The sequence below is a fragment of the Oryzias latipes genome, chromosome 11 (assembly GCF_053564925.1).
Source record: "Oryzias latipes strain Hd-rR chromosome 11, Olatipes_Hd-rR_3.1".
Lineage (NCBI taxonomy): Eukaryota > Metazoa > Chordata > Actinopteri > Beloniformes > Adrianichthyidae > Oryzias > Oryzias latipes.
In genome coordinates this window covers 10,563,988-10,591,225 of record NC_136247.1, presented here as the reverse complement: position 1 = coordinate 10,591,225, position 27,238 = coordinate 10,563,988, and the positions used below count along the sequence as shown (strand labels likewise).

The 27,238-nt window shown below is 40.0% G+C and overlaps 1 long non-coding RNA gene across 1 annotated transcript; it reads right to left on the bottom strand.

The window, feature by feature from the left end:
- Positions 1 to 5,243: 5,243 nt before the first annotated feature.
- Positions 5,244 to 24,226, bottom strand: LOC144995596 (uncharacterized). Its single transcript, XR_013659139.1, has 4 exons — positions 24,094 to 24,226; positions 22,036 to 22,162; positions 21,832 to 21,949; positions 5,244 to 21,473 (listed from the first exon to the last, which is right to left on the bottom strand). It is a non-coding gene; the product is annotated as an uncharacterized LOC144995596 (long non-coding RNA).
- Positions 24,227 to 27,238: the final 3,012 nt, after the last annotated feature.

Here is a 27,238-nt window from a genome sequence, read left to right as displayed (position 1 = left end):
TCAACACCAGCCTGAACTGTTGATCCCAGGCTGGATGGATCCATGCTTTTGTGTTGTTGACGCCAAATTCTGATTCTATATCTGAATGTTGCAGCAGAAATTGAGATTTATCAGACCAGTCAACAGTTTTCCAATCTTCTTTTGTCTAATATTGGTGAGTCTGTTTACTGTAGCCTCAGTTTCCTGTTCTTAGCTGACAGGAGTGGCACCCGCTGTGGTCTTTTGCTGCTGTAGTCCATCTGCCTCAAGGTTGGATGTGTTGTGCGTTCAGACATTCTCTTCTGCAGACCTAGGTTGTTACCAGCGGTTATTGAGGTTCCTGTTGCCTTTCTGTCAGCTGGAACCAGTCTGGCCATTCTTCTGACCTCATGCATCAACAAGGCATTTCCATCCACAGGACTGTCCCTCACTGGATATTTTATCTTTGTCCATATGAAGTCAGTTTATACCAGTGGGGCTCAAAGCCCTTTATTACTATTCCCAATTTGTGATTTTTGGATATTTTAGAATGGATGTCCAGCCGCGGGAAATGTATCTGTTCCATATTCACTCGTTTCTTTTTCTTCTCCATCCTGATCTTCACACCTTTCCAAATCACTGCTAAATGCCAATCGAACACCAAATGAATGCACAAAAATGGCTTCTATTGTAGAGAAATGGCGTGATCCTGCTAGAGTTCATTTTTTAAGAAAGTCTACATCCCATTGGGTTGCATGTATGCTCAGCTAAAGTTCTGTTCTCAAGAGTCTGGACTCACCTGAGAAAAATTTTACTCAACGCCAAAGATGACCACAAACCATGGTAACCGTGGTATCCAAATATCAAAACACTGAGTTTTTGTTTAACTCAAATCTAAACAAAATTTACCAACTTTTTTTAAAGTTCAGGTCTTGACATGTATTAAATACCTGATGCCTGCAGTCGACTCCTCTCCAGAACTTACAGATAGAAAAAGCTTTAGGCTAATCCATCAGTAACAGAGTCTGCAGTCTCTTTTTCAGGATGGATCACAATTTCAACCTCCTGCAGCATCCAAGAGGACAAACCATCACTTATCCCGGATGCTTTTCACTTCAACAATACAAGACCTAAGAATCTGACAACCCGCCTGGGAAATAAGACCCTGGAAGCTTCTATTACTCATGCAGGACCAGTTATGAGATTGTAATCATAGGTATCTTTAAAATAACCAGTCCTCTTGATGCCACTAACCTTTAATTGTCAAGCTTCTCCCTGAATGCAGCAGCAGCAGCATCCGGTGGGTCTCCTCCGTCTCATTAGAAACATCTCACAGTAATGCCACTCAGTGTGGGGGGAGTCACGTTCTCATGCACACCTCCCTTCATTTCTGCCATCTCATAGTAAGTTATCCAGCCTTTTTTTATATATTTGGAAGCTTGGATGCCTCAAGAAATTTGAGATAAATATTCTTTCATGACTCATGATTGCCCCTTTTTATGATCTTTTAAGCTTTAAAACAATTTTAAAGAAAAATAACAATAATCCGACCAGAATGTTCACAAGTAAATAGGGATGTGTTACCATGGCAACACTACTTTGTGCCATTGGTTCAAGTTAGAGTTTCTTGGCCAGAGATGGCGGCACATAGGCATGTCAGAGCACACCTCTTCATTTCTCTGGTTTTTTATTTTATATATTTTTTTGTGGCTTCACACTGATCCCACCATGACCTCAAAGTCATGCTCGAGTTGATTCATTTATCCCTGTTACTAAAAAAGACATAACCAGAGTCTTCTGTCATCGCTATGAGGGATGTCAGCGACCTCAAAATGTGATCTCAATACTTGTGGATAGACAGCATAGTATTTTTGTTTGTCGAAAATATTATCCTAAATTCTCCCTAATTTTGTGTAACTGAATGAATCACACAGTGATTTTGCCCAGAAGTCAGTCTGGGAATTTCTAGATTTGATATGAATTTACCAAAAACTTGAACCTTTTTCCCTTTGGCCTTTTATACCAAAAACTTGGGTATTTTTTCTTGGAGGCTCTGACTTTGCTGCTGTTTGATGCATCTTTGAACACAACTCTTTCTGGTTAACAAGCATGGTCACAAACTGTGACACAGCACCCCACGCACCTTATATCTCAGACTGCACCGCTGCACTGTCACATCTCTGAGAATGGCAACAACGAAATTTCTAAGCTCAAATTAGAGCAGCGAAGAAAAACAGCCAGAAGTTCTCCAGGTACTGCTTTCGGAAGGATTCTGGATGCTGATTGGACAGAGCTTCTAAGGACTGCAAAATGCTTGAACTGACTGCTGCAGAGCTTCAGTAGCACAACTTGACCAGCGTGACTACCATGCTTCTGATTGGCTGAGCTGGAATTTGGTCATATTTGGAATCATTCTCTGTCAGGACATAAAAAAGCTTCTTTCAGGTTTTCAGGTTTTTGAATAAACCTTTATTCAAATCTCTGTGAATCAGGAGCAGATGAAAATATGCTGTTTGAAAAATGGCTTTTTTGTGACAGAAAATATGCTGAGTGGGCCACAAGCTCCCTGCAATGGGGAGACGGGCGCAGGCGGGGGTTGCTTTACGCCAACAGTCCCGCCCACAACTTGGAGGTGAATTTCTAATGAGCTGCTGCTCTTCAGAAACTATAATCCTATAAAACAACACTTTTTTTTTGGGGGGGGGGGGGGGGGGGGGGTAAAAATGCCATCATCAACACCAGCAACACTTTAAAAATAGATCAAAAGATAAAAAAATTATAAAACAAGCTGATGATGCAGAACTCCAACCAGCAAAAGCATCAAAGCCAGTGAATGTCACGTTCTCTACATCAGTGTTTTTCAACCTTTTTTGAGCCACGGCACACTTTAACCCTGAAAAAAAATCCCGCGGCACACCAGCATCCAAAAAAAAAAAAGCAGAAATTCATGGTCTGTATTGATCGACAGCGCCCCCCCCCCCGCAATCTCACGTGAATTTTTGTGATAATTGTGGCAGAAAAAGCAGGAAGTTGCGGCTGTTTTTTTCTAAGAGATGAACCACCAGCTAAAGCTCGTCTTTAGCTGGTATATTTGTTAGAACTGAGCGACTTTATCAGCAGAATTAAGAACAAGGAAGAGAAGACTTTAAGCACTTCTGATTGGTCAGACTGATGACATGTGATTAAGCCTTCAAGAATGATTGGCGGAGACAGTTTAAAGGGCGGGACTTGTCCTTACACAGTTATAGCTGCAGCTAAATCGCGGTACCGTGATTTTTATCAAAATGTCTTTAATAGAATTAAATAAACACAAAGAAAAAGTAATTTTAAGATCTTTTATATTCCTAACTACTCAGTGTTTTATCAGGGCCTGTTTGGATGAACAAAGAGCTGATTTCCTGGAGATGGAAAATGTTTTTAGATCAGTTAATGAGGGCAATTTCTCCACGGCGCACTTGACCATCTCCCACGGCACACTAGTGTGCCGCGGCACACTGGTTGAAAAACACTGCTCTACATGGAGGAGTGAACTCCCTTTTACAGAGAGAGATGGGCCAACCATTCACCTTCCTCCACTTCTCAAAAGACTGTTTTAAAGCCCAGTCAAGGCTAAGAGGGGCCGACACAGAAGCAACATCACAGACTCGGCTCCCGTCATCAATGCATACTCTTACTTGGAAACTGAACAGAGCTCACCATCCAGAAAAGGTAATACTGTTAATAATCAATGCGTGATTATTTTAATATGTCGCCTATTTGCTCTAAAAAAGCATTTTCCATCAGTGGCAGTGACATTCACCTATCAAGGTGAAGATCATGAATGAAGTATAAATCCTTTCAAATTTATCAAGCAAAAGATGAATTGGAGAAAACCTCGCTGTACAAATAAAGTAAGCATTTTGTTGGGATTAAATTGTAAAAAAAAAAAATTAGAATGAGACAGCAGGAAAATATTTTATTAAGGGAATAAAATGATGCTGAGGTTGGAGCTACAAGGAAAGAAGTCAATATAGGAAGACCTCAGAGGAAGTTTGTGACTGTAGTGAAGGAGGAGATGTTTGTTGGTTTGGCTTTCATGTTTGTGGTTTTAACAGCGGAGGAATATTATTTCTGCTAAAGGAAATGCTTGGAAAAACTGTCAAAGATAAGAAACGTCAGACTTCCATGACCAAGTTCAGCATGTTTCACAAATAGGCTCAGCTGCAGCTAATGGAGACATGGGAGAATGTTTTCATGGTGTTTCGTCAAATGGTGTTGGATAGGGGGCTAAAGTGCAACCGAACCACTCAATTCAAGGCTGGATTGCAAGTTTGCTCCAAGGTCTATGTTGAAAGGAGGCGTTTCATTCAGGACAAAAGAAGAGGAAAAAAAATATAGAGTTTGATGACAGAATATTTTCCCTGGAGATCATAAGAAGTAGAATTTCAAAGGAAAAAACAACTAGAAAGCAATTCAAATCTAGATCAGGCCTAAGAGGTGATGAAGCAAGGAAGCTGAAAATAAGACCAACAGGCAAGAAAAAGACATTTAGGGGAAGTTGTGCTTTTCATTCAACATTTTTAAAAGGTTTTCACCGAAACGTTTGCTCTGTCGTCATTAGAACGTAAGAAAGTGAAACTGTAAACTAAAAAGTAAAACCAATTTTACATGTTTTGCTTTAAATATGAATTTCGTATCATGATTGTCAAAACAAACGGCAGACCGATGGGTAAACGCAGAGTCAATGATTCAACAAGGTGCAAAGCTTACAAAGTGTACAATCGAAATGAGTGATATTTATGTCTCCAAGAGACTATCATCAGAGACTACGGTGGCCTGGAAGTGCAAATCACACCAACACCATATTAAAGATCACAACACAACAAATAAAAAAAGGAAAACAAATAATTAAAAAATGTAATAATAAAAATAATAATACATTTTAGAAATCAAAACCAAATTTCAGAAACAAAAACACAATAATAATGATAATAATAAAATGTAATAAAGTTGTACAATAACATACTTACATAACATACATACAGATTGGTTTTAGCAATCAGACAATTACAGAAAAAGTGAAATGCAATAAAAACGAAACGTTTCGGAAAACACTTTTTTTTCCCCATTTTATTTCATAATTTTTTTAACCTTTAACCATTTTTTTATTTAAATTAGTCTGACTAATCCAAGACATGTAAAATGGGAAGTAAAACATGTTTTCTTCTTTTCCCTTTCATTTCTCTTGTAAAACTAAAATAAAAATAAAAAAAACGTGTGCAAGATCTTTTGTTTTTGATATTTTGTGGAAATTAAAATAAACAAATAGTAAATAAATTTAAATTCAATTGAATGTCCAGAAATCACACTTTAAAAAATGAAACACAGAAACTCAGAAAAGGTAGGCATCGCTGACTGGATGATGTCGTTTGATTTTTGCTTTTTAGTAAGGCTATGATCATAACTATTCTTAACATGTGTTGAAAACAGGGTGAAAAACTTTGGATGACAAATGGATTAACAGAGACACAACAGAATGTTTAATAAATTATTGTATGTGTGTTATCTGTTTATCTGTGATGTGCATCTGTTGAAAGAAGGAAAACAGGACATTGATCCAACAGCAGAGAACACAGAAGCTCAGAAACTTTTGATTTACTCTTTAATGCTCCGGTGATATATTTAACCCATGTGCTATCCTACAGTAGGCACTGTAACATAAACTCTTTTTGTTTTTGAAGTTTAACTTTATTTAAGTTATCAGCAATGAATTAGTTTTAAATAAGGAATTTGATCTGTTAGTCTTCCTTTCATGTGATTACGGACGGTTTCATTTATTCCTGCTCTTTTTTTGCTCACATTCTATTTTAGCATCATCATGCTTAAATGATAACTTGAACTGTGTCATCTGAACTTTACGATTACCTTTACGATTTCCACTTTTACACACTTTTTTCTGCAAATATCATTGATGTTCCTTTTAATTTATAGAAATGGATCTTTGCTAGAGACAGAAAATGAGTTTTGTGCTGTGTTGTCACAGTCCTTGTAAACCATCTGCTTTGTTACTGTGATGGTAACAGTTCAGTATTTGGGGGGCCCCTACAGGCCTGGGCCCCCAAACATCTGGCTGCCTTGCATGTCCCCTGCACCTGGAAAACACAGGGACACTCTGCTCTCTTTTGATAACATTATATAGTGATAAAAGGAGATGAATTCATGTTGACATTAATGTGATGCACTAAGGAAAAAACAGAATAGCTTTTTACCCCTAATTCTTCAGTGACATCAGCATGTTTTGTACCTAAAGGGAAACACGTTGGAATACCAACACTGACAGCTTTTTTTAAATCAATTCTAGTATAATTATATTTTAAATTTGTGGGATTGTGGGATAATTGGCAGGTAGCTAAACCCATGGGGGGAGCCAACAGAGCTTTCAGTTCTACTTTGTCCAGCCCTGTTGCTGGTTTTGGCAACTGAGGTGGGTGGAGCCAACTCTGGCCAATGAGGCCATCACACCTCAGGCTTCATTTCTGCTATTTGGGTGATGTCAGAGATGATCTAGCCCAATTAGTTCTGAAAAACAAAGATATTTAAAATAAATTGTTCATTTTTTGTAATTAGGTCAGCATTATAACCATTGAGATGAGTGCTTATGTTTGACCAAAATCAGTTATTTGCCTTTTGAATCTTCAAATCTACAGGATGGAGATGTCCATGTAATCCAACAGGTCCTCTCTGGTGCCTGTTTACGAGTGCCTGGTTGAAGCACACAGACCTTTGCTCCTGTTGCTGCTCTTGGAGCTGAGCCTGTGCAGAAACAGGTCTCTGGTGTTGCCTGACTGAACACTGGAAACTTCCTCACAGCTGCGCAGCAGATGGACGGGTGAGGAGGGAGATGTCAAGACACATTAGCTCCATCTTTGTTTTTCCTCCATGGTTAGCGAAGCAGAATCTGCCACAGTGTTGGGCTTCTGCCACAGCTCACGGTCAGTGCTTCTGCTTCATCTGTTTCGTGGCAAGCCTGAGCTAAAGCAGCTTGGAGGCAAGAGCAATGTCGCTGTTTAAATATCATTAGCACTCAGCAAATTTGCTCTTAGAGTAAAAATATTTAACAGTGTGAAGAAGACGGGGGCTTATGAAGTGGCAGTGTTCTGGAAGAAGCTGTTATACTATAATGGACGTGCTCTGATTCTGTAAAACCTAAACCTGCTGTGATGGCAGCTGCACTTGTACTTTGGTGTGGAGAACATCTCACAGCCCTTCGACTTCCCTCTCCTGCTCTGAACCCTCCACTTTATCCAAAGCCTCACATCATTGTATTTGTGGGAGCTGGAGGGATGTAAACAGAATATAAAACACAAAACATTCTGCTCTGTCAGGAGATTCTTACTTGTACTTTTGGCCTTATGGATTTTTCAAAGTATGAAGCTGTGTGGTTGGTGTTGAAAATGAACGGGAAAAGCTTTAAATCCATCAAATGCTTTGTGCTCCTTGAAATTTAGGAACTTCAGCAAACTTTCAGCTGAAAAGGTCATTCTAACTTTAAACAATCAGCAGAAACCAGACATTTTACTTGGCTTCCAAGCATGTGCAACTTATTTTTCAATTATTTAGACTTAACCTAAAACATTCACCTTTTCAAACCTTTTGTTTTGCTTTTTGAATTACTTTAAAAACATATTTTGGACAGGAGCAAATCTTCGGTTTACCTTTATATGAAGTTTTTTCCAACAACTTTGGACTCTTTAAGACAAAGTAAGTGTCTGTCATTTAACTTGGAAGCATATATGGAGAAAACTAGGATTTGCATAATGAGTTTTGTGCCGCAGTTGTCAGAAAATCAGCATTTTTTGGTAAAAATGCATTCCTTAATCCTAATATTTTCTCTCCTTTGTATGGCCAATAACTGGATTTACAGTACAAACACTTTCTCAAAAAAATGACAAAATAAAAAAGTAATTCATTTTAGGACATAAAAGTGTAAATTGTATGTAATTGCACAAAGGGATAAATCAGTTTTTTAGATAAAAGTGTTGCTTAAAGTTAAATTAAGATATAGTCCATTTAAATTTAGTTCATGTGGGCATGAATTGAATCCAAATGTGTGTAATGACCTAAATGTAAACCAATGAGCCACCAGAAAAAAAAAAGATGCATCTCTTCTTGAGGACAAACAGGCTTTCGCAAAAAAGCCCAAATTTACCTTTGGAAAAATAACAGGTGGTCACAGAAAAAGTTTAAACCTACCAAAGTAACAATACCTAAGAATGTACTAGAAATCAACCAAAAAAAAAAAAGAATAATTAAAAATTAATCTAATTAAACAGACCTGAACAAAAGGGATGCTCTCCTAATGACAACTCTGCACCTGTTAGAAACCAGAAACTCAAGTGATGTTGTTTGTGTGGTTACAGGGACGTGGACAACAAAACTTTCTCTTATGTCTATATGAGCCTATATTAAGGAAGAAACCAGATATTTACCTCTGCTTGCTCTGTTTTCTGCTCCTTGACTGCTAGTAAGAGTTTTCATCCTGAGAAGTTTGGTCCTGGCCTGATCCAGATATGGTTTCTTCTGATGGTCCTCTTATTTTGGCGGGTGTGAAAGCCCTTCTGAACTCTGGTTTGGACCAAACAAGAGAATTTTGATCTTCTTGAAAGCATTTGTCTGTGTACTTGAAGATGAATCCCTGGTGCGGTTCACTTCAGTTTGAATGATGACAGACTTTCCATGGACCAAAGAGAATAGCAGAACCAAAGGTAGGAAAAAAGCTCTCTGCGTCAGGAGGAGAAAAACAACAGCCACATATTCAGCAGGTTACAGGTTTGAGCCTCAGGTACTAAAGTCTGATAGTCACAAAGGATTTTTGGCATAAAAAGCTCAACCAAAGATTTAATGAGGTGATCTCTGTCAAAATGAGAAGCAAAAAAAAAAAAAAAAAACTAGAATCAGACACTGCATCAGTGTTATATATTTACTGTAATTCAATTTTATTCTGTGAATAATAAAATGATTGTCTTTAGCAGCTATTATATAAAAATAATAAAATGGTGAAATGTAAATGAGCTTTTTCCCACTCCCTTTCAATCAACTGCTTAAAATTAACCAATTCTGAAGATACAGTGGTATGAGAAAGTTTGGGCACCGCTGATCATTTTCAAGGTTTTTCTTCATAAATCATTGATTGTTCGGATCATCAATTTCAGTTAAATATATCATTTAGCAGATGAACACGGTGATATTTGAGAAGTGAAATGAAGTTTATTGGATTTAATACTTACTTCTACAAAAATAGGCAGGTGCGTAAATTTGGGCACCCCTGTTGTTTTATTGATTTGACTACCTTTGGCAATAATTATTGGAACACAAAATATGTTTTATAAGCTCATTGACCCTTGACCTACATACACATGTGAAGCCAATCATGAGAAGAGATATTTAAGGTGGCCAAGAGGAAGTTTTTCTCCTCTTTGCATCTTCTCTGAAGAATATCAACATGGGAACCTCAATCTAGCTGTCAGATGACCTCAAAACAAAGATTGTTCAAGATCATAGTTTAGTTGAAGGATAGAAAAAGCTTGCTAAGAGATTTCAGCTGTCATTTTCCACTGTGAGGAATATAGTGAGAAAATGGAAGACCACAGGCACAGTTCAAGCAAAGGCCCGGAGTGTCCGGCCCAGAAAAATCTCACATAGGCAGAGGCGAAGGATGGGGAGAACAATCAAACTCAACCCACAGACGAGCTCCAAAGACCTACAATGTGATCTGGCTGCAGATGGTGTCACTGTGCATCGTTCAACCATCCAGCGCACTTTGCACAAGGAGATGCTGTATGGAAGAGTAATGCGGAAGAAGCCTTTTCTGCACACATGCCACAAACAGAGTCACTTGAGGTATACCAAAGCACATTTGGATAAGCCAGCTTCATTTTGGAAAAAGGTGGTGTGGACTGATGGAACTAAAATGGAGTTATTTGGACATAACAAAGGGCGGTATGCTCGGTGAACAAAGAACAAGTAGTATCTGGGTGTTACGCCCCCTTCTGTGTCTAGGGGTACCTAGTGGGGCATAACATAAAAAAGTAAAGTTTTCGGCTACCTAAGTTTAAAATCAACAAAAACACCAAACAAATGTCTCCATACCTAAGTACAACAAATTTATTTACCAATAAATAAACAACCACCAACAAGAACTAAAAGTGAAGCAAAAAGGCCTTCAGGTTGAACCATGCTCAAAATAACAAACAAAACCCCAACTAACTGAAATCTTGTTTTCTTACCTGTACAAAGGAAAATGGAAAACAAAGACAAACACTAACCTCCCTAACCTAACAAAAACAGGAGAAAACAAGTACTAAAGAAAATGGCAGTTCACCCCTACAGCTTCACTTAACATAACTACAAAACAAAAGACTAAACAGAGTGGGCATGGACAAAACCACAGCACATAGTGCAACACAACTAAACGGGGGCCTGTTTCAGAAAGGAGGTTAAGTGTAAACTCTGAGTGCATTAACCCTGAAATCAGGGAAACCCTGGGTTTTCCGTTTCAGAATGGGAGGTTTGTTAAACCAGAGAAAGCAGAGTAAGTCAAACCCGTTTCTGAGAGAGAGGTAACTTCTACTCGGAGTCTGTATCCATGGTTACTTATGCTGTGAACCTAACCTGGTCGGGAGCAGGTTTTATTCTCCAAACTCGAAGTTTCTGCCGGTCCCCTCCCCTTTTTAAAGACGAACGACGTATTTTTCACTTTACCTTCATTGCCCACATTTCCGTCACACAGAGACGGTCTAAGTGAAAGAATGGCTTGTCCTTTTTTGGAGGACCCAATAGACGAGGAGGCTGCATTAATTCATAGAGAATTATATTTACCTCGTATGAGGATTTTGAGAAGACTCGATTTCTTTTTCACTTTTAACTGCTGCCATGTTATTTTAATTCCTGCAGGATTGCATCTACGTGAAAATGAAATCAGGGACATTGAATTAGATTAATGTAACAATTATTTTATGGAAACACAATTTATGTATACTATGCAGCATTTCATGCATTTACACCAGGAATAACACTTCAAAAGTACACCTAAATATCCCCATTTTTTATTTCACTCCTTACGCTATTTAAAAAGTTATTACAGTCAATATTTTATAACAATGATTTAAATGCAAACTTAGGCATTAACTTGAGCAGCTATGTTTTCCTACGCTAACTGTCTCTGTTTTGCAGATGCAGCGGTGTTGCTTTTCTTCCGGAATATGTGTTCATATTCACTGTAACTCTGCAGCAGCACGTCAAGTTCAGCTGGCGAAAAATATGCAGACCTCTTTTTTTCACGGTTGCCATGGTGACTCGTGATATCTGCGCTCCATTGATAATGGCTTCTTATAGTCGCGGTGCTCACGCTCACCTCCGAATCAGTCCACTCAGAGTTGATTGACCTAACTCGGATCAGCTTCTCTGAAACAGAAAACTCAGAGTTGTTAATCTCCCGATTGACCAACTCAGAGTTCAAGTTCAACCTCAGAGTTGGTCGAACCTCCTTTCTGAAACAGGCCCCTGGTGGTGAATTACAAAACAAAATGGAGAAGAGGGCCAGGCTGCAATGGAGACTGTTGCTGCAATGGAGACTGTTGCTGCAATGGAGCCTGTTGCTGCAATGGAGCCTGTTGCTGCAATGGAGACTGTTGCTGCTTCTCATGGTCTGGAGGTCCAAGTGGTGCTTTTAAGGCTGCCTCCGCCAGCTCTGGTCCAGGAGGCCACACCCTTTTCCGCACACCTGAAAATAATCACACAGACAAACAAACACAAAGATCCACAAAGAACACAAGTCCCACTCTGATTCAAATCAATTACACAGAATAAACAGAACCAAATACGGCCACAGCCGTAACACTGGGCTGCAGGGTGGAGCAGTGGTTAGCACTCTTGCCTCACAGCAAGAATGCCCCCCAGCTCAAGCCCCGGCTGGGGGACTCAAAACCGAACACCAACAGGGGACCTCTCTGTGTGGAGTTTGCATGCTCTTCTCGTGCATGTGTGGGTTTTCTCCGGGGACTCTAGCTTCCTCCCACCGTCCCCAAACATGCTTCATAGAATATTTATTTACTCTACATTGTCCCTTAAAGAATTGAAAGAATTAATATCACAATTCTGTAGCGTCCCTGGACTTCAGACATCTCATTGTGCATAAATACAAGCTAACAGTCAGGAAAAAGAGGGGGTTCTGCAGGGCAGAGATGCTGAGCTGTGACAGCTTCCCGCCTGAGGCATCGCTCACATTACTGTCTTGCTTTGTGTTGGACACTAATCACAGGATTGAGGAGGCATTTGGGAAGCGGTGATGGTGTTATTAGTGACAGAGAACCCCCTTCCCCCTTTGCAATCCCATTTAACTGCCTTCCAAGTGTTTCCAGCTCTGATGCGGAGCAGCGCTGCAGCCCAGCTCTCTGGGATACACTAGCATGCTGTCTTTTGGCAGCAGCAGGTAGCTGATGACTGCTCTGCCAAGCACACATCTGCTGTTGAAATTATCTGGCATGAAAATGTAACCACAGACTGCTTAAATGTGGACTGATCTCAGTCGCAGCTCCACAGAGACAATAAAATACATTTCTGGTAAATGGAAGGTACAAGTTTCTTTTTAAAACAGGTTTAGAAGATTGTACATTCATATGAAAGTATTTAATGGGTATTTGCAGGCACTGCTGGTGACTAAAGTGATCAGCTTCCAAATCTAACTTATCTTTGGATCACAATCTCCACTGAGAAGGATGATAATCAGCAAAAACATGCCACAAAGCTGTGGTGCAGGTTCGTTATTAGATTTGCTAGAAACGTCAACTGCTTCACCTCTGTTGTGGATTATTTACTTTATCTGCAAGTTTTGCATTGCAGACTTTCACAGCAATTGTCAAACACTAAACCCCAGAATTAAATCTTCAAATTGATGGACTGGAGATTAGAACAAGAAACAGCACAGATAAAGGTGAAGGTGTGATGTTAAATGTTGCAAGAGTTATGCTCCACTGGTAAGATGTGAGCTAAAGAAACAAGAGATTACAAAGGGAGAAAGATGAGGGGATCCAGGATTTGAGGGTAAAGTGGTGATTGACCCATACTTTAACAGACATGTACTGTAAGTAAAGGAAACAGAGATGAAGAGGAAATGGTGGGGAACTTTGTTGTTCGGAAAAGAAATAGAGAAGGACAGCTGGTGGTAGGCTTTGCCAAAAGCATGGAAATGGCAGTGATTAACACATTTTTGTTGTTGGGAGAAGCAGAAGGTGAAATGTAAGCATGGAGGGAGGAGCACACAAGCTTATTACATATTGTGTAAAATGTGTTCTCAGAGATCAAGGCCTGTAAAGAGTGTGAAAAGAGAGTTTAGCCAGACAGCATAGGATGATGGTGTGTAGAATGACTTTGGTGGTGAGGGAAAAGTGCAGAACAAAGGTGAAAGTTAAAAAAAGGAAAAGTGAATGGCTTTTAGAGAGGAGTTTAAACTGAATTTTGGAAGATGATGATGTTCTTCCAGAAGACTGGACAGCTACAGGTAAAGTTATCAGGGAGACTGAGTGGAAGGTATAGTGTGTCATGTGATATTTTGATTTGATTTGATTTTGAAATGGTTTATTTCAAGCAATTAAAGCAAGAATAATGCACAAAACAATTCGATCAGCATTCATACATTCATACAAAGACTAATCAATATTTATGAATAAATATAATGTTCAGTGTCACACACACTACAAAGTGCAATGACAAAAAGCATTTAAATCTACAAAATGTATTGTTTATGTCCAGTACCACACTATTAAAAAGGAACACTGACGTATCTCTGGGTTTCATTCTGCCCTCTTCTCTTTTATGTGATCTCATGCATGCCTTTTGAAGTTTCCTGGATACATAGTTGATGTGAGAAGCCTCTTTTATCGACAGATAATCCCCACATGAGAGCAACACACATACAAATTATACACTACATTAAAATATTTAGTTGTTTTGTGGTGTTATTTTAAAATTCACATGTGTGCGCCACATGAAAATAAAGGGGTAAACAAAGTCCTCTTTATTCCTATATATGTGTCTGTGTTTGTGTGTGTCTGGGAGGGGCAAGATTATTTGAGTGACATATCCATTAATCATTCAATCAATTATTTTAAACTGCCCCAACGAATGTAGTTTAAACTGCTTCTCCAGGAAGTTAACAAAGGTTGTGTCCAAACTGCTTCACTGCTCACTACTATGTGCACTATACAGTGTATTTGCCATTTTGTAGTGATGTCTGAATCCACAATACCAAATCGAGTGCCCCAGAAATTTCCCAGAAGTCTCAGTGAGAAACCAGTGGCCATCAATGCTCAGATTGGCAAACATATACCATGTTTAAACATTTTTTATGTAAATAAAATGTATTTTCGTTTCTTTGTGAAAAAAAAAACAACATTCAAGATTTCGTCATCAGAACACAGTGGAGTCATGGTCTGTGTAAAATGCTCGTACTTTTTGGGTTTTCACTTTGTGAAGTGTCCAGAAGTCTCCATCTTATTCAGAAAAAAGCAGCTAGATTGTTAGCAGGAACTAGCAGAAGAGATCACATCACTCCTGTGTTAGCTTTACTTCACTGGCTCCCAGTTGATTCTAGAATCAAGTTTAAAATCCTCCTGTTAACCTATAAGACCTTACATGGAATGGCCCCGTCCTGTATTAAGGACCTCATAGTCCCCTTACCATCCAAACAGAACACTTCACTCCCAAATTGCAGGACTGCTTGTGGTTCCTAGAATTAGTAAAAGTACAGTTGGAGGTAGAGCGTTTAGTCACCAAGCCCCTGTTTCATGGAATAAGCTCCCAGCTCATGTAAGAGAGGCCGACTCAGTTTCTACATTCAAAGTGAGACTGAAAACATTCCTCTTTGCACAGGCTTATTGTCAGACTAGTTAGTATTCAGAGATTATTTAACTTAATGTTAATGTGTTTAAATTAAACTTAATAACAATAACAATTAGTTTTTAGTAGGCTGCTAGAAGTTGAAGCTGGGGTAACTATGGTGCTCCGGGGTTCTGTCCTCTTTTCTCTTCTACTTCTTTTTTTTTTTTTTTTTTTAACTTGTCCTGTCCAACAGCTAGGCAAACAGATGAGAGCTGAGGGCCTCTTGTGTTGGACATATTTTATTTTAACAAGAGGGGTTATTCATCTTCAGACAAACCAAAGGTATGTATGAATAAACCCCTTTTGTAATTGAGGCCAAACTTTATTAATTTCAATCATGTTTGAAAATCTTTGGTGTTGGACCGGACGGAAAAGGAAAGAGGGGAAGAAGAGAGAGGGACGTTAGAGAGAGGGGGGGTAGGAGGGTGATAATAGGAGGGGAAGGGGGGTAAGACCATGAAGCAGCATAGAGCAGACAGGTTTACTGGTTGTTTATCGTTACGGTACGGTTCAAATGTAGTACAGAAAGGGCGGGGCCTGTTCACACACACTCAAATATTATCAACACACCTGCTAGCCACAAAAATGTCCACATATCAACATGCACACAAAACAGATAGTGTTCACGAACGCATACCTATGCCTTTAAACCAACTAGTGTGAAATCTTTCATTTATTCAATCATGCAAACTATTAGTGCAAAGGTGAGCTAACACCTGTGCTCAAGTGAGTGTTTATGTTCTTCTAAAATGGATGGTGGAATGTGAAAAGAAGGAGGAGGAGCGCCCAGCCACCCCCACACCCAGACCCCCGCCGCAGCAGCAGCGGCAGCCGGAATTCCCCCAACGCCACACGGGAACAGGCAGGGAACAACCGCCCCCCGGGCGACCAAGACCGCCACCCAGGCCAGGGCCAGCAGGACCGCCGCGAGGCCCCCAGAGCCAGAGAGCAGGGAGGCGCAGAGGGAAAGAGAGCGCCGCCCCAGCCCAGCCAGGAAAGCAGCCCCCCGCCGCGCCGGAAGAGCCCAACGCAGGGCCCCACCGGAGAGGGACGCCCACAGCCCCAGACGAGCACCCCACCACCACCCAGGAGTTCCGGGCATCCCCCCGCCCCGACCCCAGGTACGAGCCAGGACCCCCCAAGGGAGACCCGCTCCGCACTCCAGGCAGCCACCCACCCGGCCCACGGTTGGTCCAGGTAGGAGCAAGGCAGGGGCCCGCCGCCCCCGCCCAGGAGGGGGGAACCCCGGGGAAAAAAGGGCGGCCCACAAGGGGTGTTATAAATATGGCCCGACCAGGCTCGGCCATGTTGGAAGTTTGGCGGGGCCCAGCGCCCAGGGGCAAGGACCAGGACCCACCCCCCAGGGACACGAACACCCCCGGCTCAGGTGTAATATGAACCCCCCCACCGCGCGGAGAGAGCACCGCCGGGCCCAGGGAGCCGGCACCCAAGGGACACGGCCGCCATCGCCAAGGGGCCCGCACCCCCCACCAGGGAAGGGGTAGGGGACAGATGGACCCAGGTCCCACCTTCCTTGTAAAATGTGTGTGCGTGTATGGGTGTTTGAGAGGGTGTTTGTGTGCATGTGTGTGTGTTTATGTTTGAATGTATATATTGAAGGGGGAGGGGTGTGTGTACTAAGGGGGGTGCAGTTAAAATTGGCGAGTAGGGCACTAAGGGGACATCTCCTGATTACTCACAGTGATGTCCCCTCACCCTCCACACCAAGGGGCCCTAAATGTCTAAGGTGCGGTTAAAATTGGCGGGTAGGGTGCCAGGAGGACATCTGCTGCTTGCTTGCAGTGATGTCCAAGCACCCCCCCTACCAAGGACCCTACATGTCTAAGGTGCAAATAAAACCGAAACTTCTACTTCTACCCTCCTCTCTCCTCTATTCTTGATCATTATTCATCATTTAGTTCTCCATGCCTCTGTTTGGTGCAGTGCGATTCATGTATTGTCCCTCTTTTCCCTCTCCCCTTTGGGTGAGTGGGAGTGCTTCCAGATTCCAGTTGGCTCATCCGTGCTCCTGAACCTGACCATGTACCTCGTCTCTGGCTCGCCTTTACTGCAGCTTCTACACCTGGCTGTGGATCCTGTCTTCGGCTTGACTCGCGCCCCCGACTGTCCCCCCCAACTGGATGAAGCTCGTCTGCTGAACTTTAAATATGTAGTTGTAGAGTTAGATAAGTTAATTCTTCTCTAAGAGTTCTGGTAAATCGCCTGTCCGTCCTGGGGGAGGATCCCTCCTTCATGTGGGCACCCCTGAGGTTTCTTCATTTTTTCCGGAATCTGTTTTTTTAGGAGTTCTTCCTTACCGCAAAGGGGGGTCTAAGGGCAGGGATGTCCAGTTTAGTTTAGTCAGTTTGTTAATTCAATTTAGTATTTTCCTATTTAATTCTATGTATTCATGATCCTTTTTGATTTTGTGTTTTACTTTTTCAATCACCTATACGAAGCCCATCGAGACGACTGTTGTCGTGAATTTGGGCTATACAAATAAAATTGAAATAAATTGAATTGTGAAATCTGTGATGTCATGTTTGCTGTTGTAGGAGAAAAAAGTAGTGAGCATGGTGTCTGGATTGCTTAGAGCACTAGCTTGTCTCGCACTATACAGTTTTTTAATATTTAGGGAGCGGGGAGGGAACTGTTGCTCAGGATTGACGTGTGGCAGATGGAGTCTGAGGCAAAGCGGACATGACTGACCAATCAACTGTATTAACAAGTTTTTTTTTAATTACAACATTATGAGAATGTGGCTACAATGTGAAAGGCCACGAAAGAAGTTTTTGTGGGGAAAAGAACAGCAGCAATTGATGTGGCTGCAAAAAATATTTAAAAAATGCAGCCCACCAACCCCTTGGTCTGACAAAGACATTTGCATGTTAGTAGCTGTTAGAAGTCACAACCTAAAAGGTTTTAACAGTTAGGCATTAGTCACATGCACCCGTTTGGGGGTTGGACTTTTACGTGTACTATGTTTTTGGGTTGCCTGAGTCAGTGGAGGGTCGTAGAGACGAGAGGCAATAAAATGCACACAAATATTTTCTCCGCAGGCTCACCAAGCAGACTACCAACTTAAAATTTCTTTAGGTGTGTCTCATACAGGTTTGTGAGGGCAGTTGTGGCTTAGGCATTAAACTAAAATATTATGGCCCAGAAAAGTAAGTTTAATGAAATAATTAGAATATTTGGAATAACTGATGCTTTGTTAAATACTCATTTGGATGCTGTGAAGAGTCGTGTGTATATTTTCTTTGGACAACAGTTTTTTTTTCTTTCCCCTTAACGTAATACCTCAATAATGTTTTATTTTCATTAATAAAGTGTTTTTATGTTTTTTTTTTTTTTTTTTTTTTTTTTTTTAACTTGTCCTGTCCAACAGCTGGGCAGACAGACGAGAGCTGAGGGCCTCTTGTGTTGGACATATTTTGCTTTAACAAGAGGGGTTATTAATCTTCTGACAAACCAAAGGTATGTCTGAATAAACCCCTTTTGTAATTGAGGCCAAACTTTATTAATTTCAATCATGTCTGAAAATCTTTGGTGTTGGACCGGACGGAAAAGGAAAGAGGGGAAGAAGAGAGAGGGAAGCTAGAGAGAGGGGGGGGTAGGGGGTGATAATAGGAGGGGAAGGGGGATAAGACCATGAAGCAGCATACAGCAACAAGTTTACTGGTTGTTAATCATTATGGTAAGGTTCAAATGCAGTACAAAAAGGGCGGGGCCTGTCCACACACACACTCAAATGTTATAAACACACCTGCTAGCTGCAAAAATGTCCACCTGTCGACATGTACACAAAACAGATAGTGTTCACACGCATACTTATGCCTGATAACCAACTAGTGTGAAATATTTGTGTTTTTATGTTTAAAACAAACTACTATGGCCGAAGAAAAGTCAGTTGGGTCAAAACTGGTTCAATTTTTTGGGAGGAAAACTACCCAGTTTTATAGAACTTTTTTAAAAAGAGCATAATTTCACCTAAAACCTTTGGTGTTTTGTTTCATATTTGATTAGGAAGTTGCATATAAAAATAGCTAAAGTCTTTTTGGTTTCCCTCCTGCAGCTTTTATTAGCTTTTTTAATGAGTTTCTTGAACAAATACTGATGTGTGCCATTAAGAGCTTGTGTGCACAGCTCTTCTATACGGACTGTGAGCAGATAACAGAAATGTTTCTCATGATGCAAGGGGGTGCAGCTGATGTGCAGACATATTTGTCTCTTTTCTATAAAGCTGCATTTCTTTTCCTTTAAGTCTCTATACCATAAAAGCATTCAGGCTCTTGTGTCAGATCTTTCTATTCTTAAGAAGTCACTAATTGCAACTTTGCTCTGATCCCATCTGCACAGCTCCTCAGAGAAAACTGCCTTAATTCCGTTTATCGCTTAAAGCTCCAGTAAAAGATCCAGTCAGAAGCTCCTCTGAAACATTGGGGCTGCTGCAAGTGAAGTAATTGTGGGGTAAGGCAAGTTCTGCGAGGAGCCGAGGAGAGAAGAGCTCAGCGCAGGTGGCATCACACCTGGAGGCAGCATAAAGCTGGGATTTGTTCGGGTTTGACCGCAGAAACGTAGAGAGCCGTCAGACGGCAGCAGTCCAGGTGTCTGTGTCTACAAACACAACTGGAACATTTATTACAAGAGAAACTACAGGAAAAACACAGAAAAACTTGGAGAGGGAGACCAAAATCCACTGCGGTATTTTCGATTTGGCAGAAGAAGACACTAAAACGATTTTAGAGCAGATGCCAGATGGAGAAGATGTAAACGGTTCAGTTCTCCCTCTGCATAGAACCTCCATTTAAGTGTCTCTTGAGGACAGCTGTTACTGGTACATCTAAAGGCCCCGTTCTGACCCCCCGGAGATGGAAAAAAAAAATACAAATTATGCACTGGAATTTGGTTACAGTTGCTGATTTTTCTACAGCTCAGATGGACTAATTAAAAACTTCATTGTGGTGCCTGTTCTGATGAGGTCATGTGTCTTTGCAGAAATTGTAAAATGACAAAAGTAGTAAGACAAAATTTTCAAGGATGAACACATATTCATTATTAGGGAAAAGACAAAACACGTGTTTTGAACTAAAAAAAAAAGTTTGTACACCCCCAGATGTTGATGTGGAAAAAGAGTTTGACTCTGATCCACTGGAAAGTTCAAGACCAAGGACGCTTGGACAAAAAAAGGACAAATGTGAAAATAATGAGACACAAGTACTGTCAAGTAGGAATACTTCCTGATGTGTCTGGACTCAAACTAACAGAAACTTTTAAGCTACATGCACACCACCCTCAGCACTGCGCATTCAAATGGGCACTTCCAATAAAAAGTCTTTTAAGTGCACGTTTCGGCTTCTGAGTTTCAAATCTCTCACATTCACGCATTGTGACGAAGGTTTCTATGACCGTTTTCAGGCTCTATACGTACAAAACACAATGCCATTAAATGTGTATTAAAATTAAAAACAGGTAGAATTTTTAGCCAAGTAGAGACTTGGATTTGGTAGTGACGTATGGATGGCATCCCATTTAATTCATTGACGTGTCAACCGTTTGAAAATGGATCATGGAGAAGAAATTTGGAACTGTGACTTGTGCTCAGCCAGAATGACACCAAGTATATGATATATCAGAGTAGAGCTGTGAAAGAAAAAGCCTGAATTCACAAAATGTGGAACCGCTTTGACATTTCGCACCAAACCTCTTCCAACTGTAGGTGGTGAACATGTGCTAGTAAACAGTAAAATTCCAAAATCAGCAGCTTCTGCTTTAAAAGATTTCTAAAAAAGGAATTTGAAATATACTGGTTTGCTGTTGATAAAATATGGAAAGCTCCTCTTTTCCAGCAAAAATAACCTAAAACTAGTTCGCTGCCTGGCTGGTTCCAGTGAGGCATTTCAGAAGAACCCGTCCTTTTTCACAGATTTGGAGCTGAGTCAACGCAAGAAATCTTTAATCAGTTTAATACATCTGTCTAAAGAAGAAAATGGAGAACACAGAAACTGTAAATATGGAGAAAATTTGTGTCATTCAAAGTTATTTTTGTGTTCTTTCGATACGGCTGTTGCTTCTTCAGTTTGTGTCTGTCTTTGTTTTTTAATCAAGCACAGAGAAGGCAGGTTGTCTCTGATTAGCTTTATCTAGAGCCCACCTTTTAGAGCCAGTTTGCTGGTGAAGGGTATGTGATGGTGCAGGAGAAAGCACAACTGTCTTTGTGGCAAAATTCATAAATGAAAATCCATTAATTGTTTTGACTCAGTTTTTGGACTCAAACTAAGTTTTTAAAAAAATGACAAGAAACTAAATGCAAGAGAATGAGCAGCTCACACCCAACACAGTCTTTCCGAGCCCTGGGCAGTGTTGAGGTCTTTAATACAAACTGAACACACTGAGCCCTCCTACCTTTAATTTGATTGAATTAAATGTATTGCTTCACCTAAGCAACCTAAGGGGGGAGGAAAAACATACTCATAGGTGATAATTGCAGGGGCGGGAAATGCAGAAAACATTCCTCTGGTGTTTCTGCTCAGGCACTACAAATGTCTTCTTGAAACCTTGCTTGGGTCCTTTACCACTGCCCAACACCAGAAAGCGCTCTGGTAAGACAAACAAATAACAGATTCTGCCACAATGCCACCGGACCTCTTGAAATGTGGGTGTGGTGCCTATCCCTACAAATTGAACCTCCATGTAGATTTAAACACAGAGCCTGCATTAACTAACCGTAACAGTCAACATGACTTATTCTGGGATGTTTTCAAATGAAAAACTTGCCACTAACAACTTTTTTTTAGCATTAAATAATGAAAAAAAAACAATAAAAAATGTACTGTAAGTAGATTTAGCATAATAGTTGGCGTGTCTTTGGAACACTTTTTTTTCAATTTTGTTTATTGTTACTCCAACCCTGAACTCTTTTAACATGAGAGTTAATCATCTAAGACTGTGAGATACCTCCAAAGGCCCGGCTTTGACTTCTACATGGGTCCATGTTCGGCACTGAAATGGAAGAGGAATCTGAGGTCGTTCTGGTCTCTCTTTCAGCGGTGAATTTGTTTGCCTGAGCGCCTCTCTAAAGTCAAAAAAAGAGGGAGAAGTGACTCATGTTTTCAGCTTCAACCAACGATACACAACTCCCCAGCTGTTGTGACAAAAGACCTCCACAAGCAGCTGGACTTTGTTGATGAGCCAACAGAAACCTTCATGCATGGGCTTTCTGATGCAGCAAAACGTCTGTGTGCATGCCATGTCTTCTCCTCCAAGGTAAGACGCATTTCATTAAACTCTGTGGACGTGTTAGGGGAGATAGTTAGTACCCTAATTTCCATTCCGAGACTCAAAGCACAAAAAAATCATATATATGATTGCCGCTTTCCCAATTTAATCACTGTGAGCCACAACTCTTTGTTTTAGGAGGAAATCAGAAGATCTTTGGCACAGAACATCAGCGCTCCAGCTCTTCTTCACAGTCGCAAAGATCACAATCAGACATCTTAATGTAGTAGCAAAAATTAATGCGAGGTTCTGGCCAAAATGGCCAAGACGTTCTGCTGTTGTACAGCAGAGAAGGTCAAACAGAATGAAATAAAATCAATCATTAGAGTATTTCCTTCAAGATAAACAACAGATTTTAGTCTTCATGCAGCTGCATCTGCTCTGTATTGTGTGTCATTGCTTTGATTAGTTTCTAATTAATCTTAATAGCTTTGGTGATATAGTACTATTTCGGGAATAAATGTATAGGAACGTGCTGTCATCCACATACAGCTTCCTTTCGCATGTTAAAATACTTTTATCAGTATTAATTATTTTTCAAACAACAAAGTGAAAACTAATTTAGACACATAAACTATAGGTGGTTTTGGGAACTTTTTCGGCATCAGAATTAGACAAGTTTCCTGTAGGCTTTGTAAATGACATCACTTTTATTTTGTCGACTCAGGCCTTGGTGTTCACGTTTGTCATCCTGAGGCAGCTGCTGGTTTTGCCGCGCCTCATTTCCTGCATCACTTCATGTCGCTGCTTCATGTCAGGCATTAATGCTGTGAAGAAGTGACAGAAGCTACAGCTTCAGCTTTCACATCCGATTGGCTGTTTTAGTCATGTGATGCAAAATTGCTCTGCAGAGGCTAAAGCATTTTCAAGTTAAGACTTGAAACTCAGAAGTAAACACTAACTGCAGGTGTTGAGTTAAAACAGCAAAGTTTCAGGGAAGTACTGAAGCATTGATGGATGTCGAAGTATCTGGAGGATCTGTCTGCCCACTCTGATAAAGTAATGAGTATTTCTGTGAGTGGAGTAAGTCTGAGTGTGCCGAGGTTTTTGCCTCCTTTGCATCTGAGGAGTGTGGTGATTGATCACTACTTCTCCCACTCCACAACACAGCTCAATAAATGCCAGTTTCACTGGCAGCCCAAAACACAAAAGAAACACAGCCGTGTTTGATGGATGAGCTTTTCCTCTTAACCGTTTAAAACATTTACAACTTTTGAAAAATGCTGCTTTTGAGGGTTGATTTTGCATTAATAAATGAAAAACTGAAGCTTCAAGTTTTTCTTAATTTTCCCCCCAGAAATCTTTAATTATGATTTCAACAATGTCATTTACAAAAAATAAAAGGAAACACGAGTGCCTTTTACTGAGTTAGTAAGACAGTGCAACTACAACAAATGTGAATAAAGATATTATGATTTCAGTTTTAAAATATACAAATGTGATTACTCAAAAATGTCCACGTTTAGGAACCACAGTGTCCACTTCTTTTAGTCATTAGTAGTATCCTCCGGTAGGTTCAAGTACTTTACATGCGTAATAAATTGGTTCCAAACGTTTTCAAACTTTTGTTGTCTACCGTTCAATATATATGTAAATCTTTCTGATGGTAAAGCACGTAACATCTGTCGGGTCCACTGGGTAATATTCCGTAGGTGAACTTTCTTCCAAAATAACGCATTATACTGTTTAGTGCAGTGTTTTTCAACCAGTGTGCCGCGGCACACTAGTGTGCCGTGGGAGATGGTCAAGTGTGCCGTAGGAGATTGCCCTCATTAACTGATTTAACAACATTTCCCATCTCCAGCCAGGATTTCAGCTCTCTGTTCATCCAAACAGGCCCTGATAAAACACTGAGGAGTTAGGAATATAAAAGATCGTAAAATACTCTTTCTTTGCGTTTATTTTATTGTATTAAAGACATTTTGATAAGAATGACGTTACCACGATTCAGCTGCAGCTCCGGCTGTATTTTGGAAAAGTCCCGTTGCTTTAACTGTCTCCACCAATCATTCTTGGGGAGCTTAATCACATGTCATCGGTCTGACCAATCAGAAGTGGTTAAAGTCTTCACTTCCTTGTCCCGATTTAGCTCGTAAAGTTGCTCAGTTCTAACAGAAATACCAGCTAAAGCTCGTCTTTAGCGGTGTAGCTTTCCACAGAGTCCGGTATCAGACCGTGGAACAAGTGAACAAAACAATGAAGCTCCGAAAACCGATCTTCGGCCGTTTTATGCACTACATCTCCCATGATGCATTGGGTTGTGAGATTGACAACGCACAAGATCTGTTGTTAAACGTCTTGAAACCAACGAACACACTTCAAACTGTTTTTAAATCTTCTAACTTAACTTTTATTGCATCTTTTAGAAAAAAACAGCTGCAGTTTCCAGCTTTTTCTGCAACAATTATCTCAAAAATGCATGTGAGACTGTGGAGGGAGGGGCTGTAGATCAATACAGACTGAGTTTCCCTTTTTTTTTTTTTTTTTTTGGATGCTGGTGTGCCGCGGGATTTTTTTTAAGGTTAAAGTGTGCCGTGGCTCAGAAAAGGTTGAAAAACACTGGTTTAGTGGGAAGTATTCAGAGGTCTATACATTTTTGCTCAGAATTTGTGTAGTTGTGCTTTTCTGCGTATAAACCAAAGAAAAACGGCCTTGGGTCTAGTATTATTCTTTTAGTAATAATAATAATTTTCTCTGTGATATACTTTATCTTTTCCCACAACAGCGTGATATGTCTATAATACCATATACAGTGAACCAATGTTCCTCTACATTCTGGGCAAATGTCAGGTACATTGTAATAATATTTTTGTTGATATCTACTGGTGTCACATATATGCCTGTCAACCACTTCAAATGAGTCCATTTGAAGTGAGTATTTATAGATATATTATGAGCCAGTACATGCATCTTTCCGATCACCATCTGATGATAGTAACACGTTATTTTGATTTGTTCTTATAAAGTTTTTGAGCTGAAGGTATTTAAAGAAATGGTTCCTATCCAATTTATATTTGATTTGCAGTTCCTGGAGAGTCAAAAGTTTCCATAACTTAAATGTAGGATCTGCCATATCAGGACATACAGTACAGACCAAATTGAGATATACATCCTGGTTATTTAAAAAAAAGTTACGGTATATACACCACTCCATACTCTTCTCATATTTTTAAGAATTGGGTGTTTGATTTGTTTCAATAACTTCTTGTATTTGAGTACATGTAGGAGGGAAGAGGTATTTTAAGCCTCCACATTCATAGGGTAAATAAAGTGTCTTGACTTTTGATTATTTCAGATAAAATGGCTTCCGAAATTGTGAGAAAAATCCAGTTGGAGGTGGTAAGGGTATGTTTTGAAACGGATAAAGTAGCTTTGGTAATATGTTCATTTTTAACGTATTAATTATTCCAATCAAAGATATTAGTAATGGCATCCATCTATCAATTGAGTTATGGACTCAAGAGATCGTAATTAGCTCCCCCGACTTGTAAAATTTGTATTTCTAGATACTCAAACTGTGTTGCATCAAATTGTTTTGTAACTTGCAGCGGGCTGACCCTCTCACTTGCATTTAATAACGAAATTGAGGATTTCTTTAAATGCATTTTGTAGCCTGAAACTTCACCAAATTACTTTATCACTTCAAGAATAATCTGTATTGATTTACTTAAATTTGACAATAATTTGATCTCATGCTCAGTTGGTCGAACACTGATTCCAGTAAGTTCAGGATCAGAACATATTGCAATAGCAAATGGTTTGATTGCTAAAGTGAACAACAGCTGTGAAAGTAAACAACCCTGTCTGTTACTGATAACTGCAGCCAAGCAACTTTGATACAGTATTCTAACCCATTTTTAAATCATTTCCATATCCATATTTTACTAAAACTTGAAAAAGATGAGGCCATTCGATTCTATTGAAGGCCTTTTCGGCATCTAATAACAGTATAGCTGAATTTATTGTATTTTTTTTATAGTGAAGTATATTTAATATTGTTCTCACAATGTGAAAGCTCTGCCTTCCCATGACGAAACAGTTTTAATCACCATCAAAAATACTGGGCTAAGTCTTTTACCGCTTAAAGGTTGAGTCAGGATTTCTCTGCCCACTGAAATGGGGCCGGGGTGGAGAGCAGCACCAAACCGAGAACCTGTCTTCAAACCAGTTAGAGTTGCCTTCACTTACTGAATTCTCCAAAAGGGAGCATGACCATTCAACGTGATCTGTTTTGACTTTTTCTGCTTCTGTTTAAACATTAATACAGTTCAGAAGGTGTCTCCCTTTCTGTCTCAAGAAGTTAAAAACTTTTCTATTTTTCAGATGGAACTTTTCTCAAAACTTTGGGGAGTTTGAGTTTGATAAGTTGAGGGGAAATATTATTCAGTTTGAAATAGAAAACGACATTTTAGCCATACAATGTTGGCTGTGGCATTCAACTTTTATAAGGGCAAAAAACAAAAATGATTGATGACCCTGAGTCATTATAGTGACACAAACAATCCTGAAATATTGTTCATTAAATTCGATTCCAACTCAATGCCGGCTATTTTAGTAACTGAATCATTAAAATCTCTGGAAGCTTTTGATGCCAACGAATGAGAAAACTGTTAAACTGATAAAAGCGTTTCTTTTCTGTGACAGTATTTCTCCATTTCTGTTATATGATGTGAAGTTTTGCTTCTAGTTTTCCTGAATTTCAACCAGTTTTTTTTCTACTAAAAGGCAAGTCACAGAATCACAAATGCTGCCAAAAGAGTCATAATTTATTAGTCACTGGGGAACACCGGAGAGCTCTTCATGTTGTTGACAAGCACAACAGCTCATTGTAGACACAGGAGAGTCAGAATTATTTCAGTGTCTGAAATCCCAGCTTCTGGGACTTTGAATAAAGCTTTGTCACAATTTCCTTTCCTTTCCTTGTGTGTGTGTGTGAGTTAGCATGGCAGCAGTGCAGGCAACACAGACTCTTCCTGGAAGGGGCAGTTTGTCACTTATCTTCTTCAGCTCGAGAGAATCCCCTTGTTTTCGTGTCTTGGGAGGGGCTGGTGGTCAGAGCTGAATAACACACATTTTAAGGTATTTC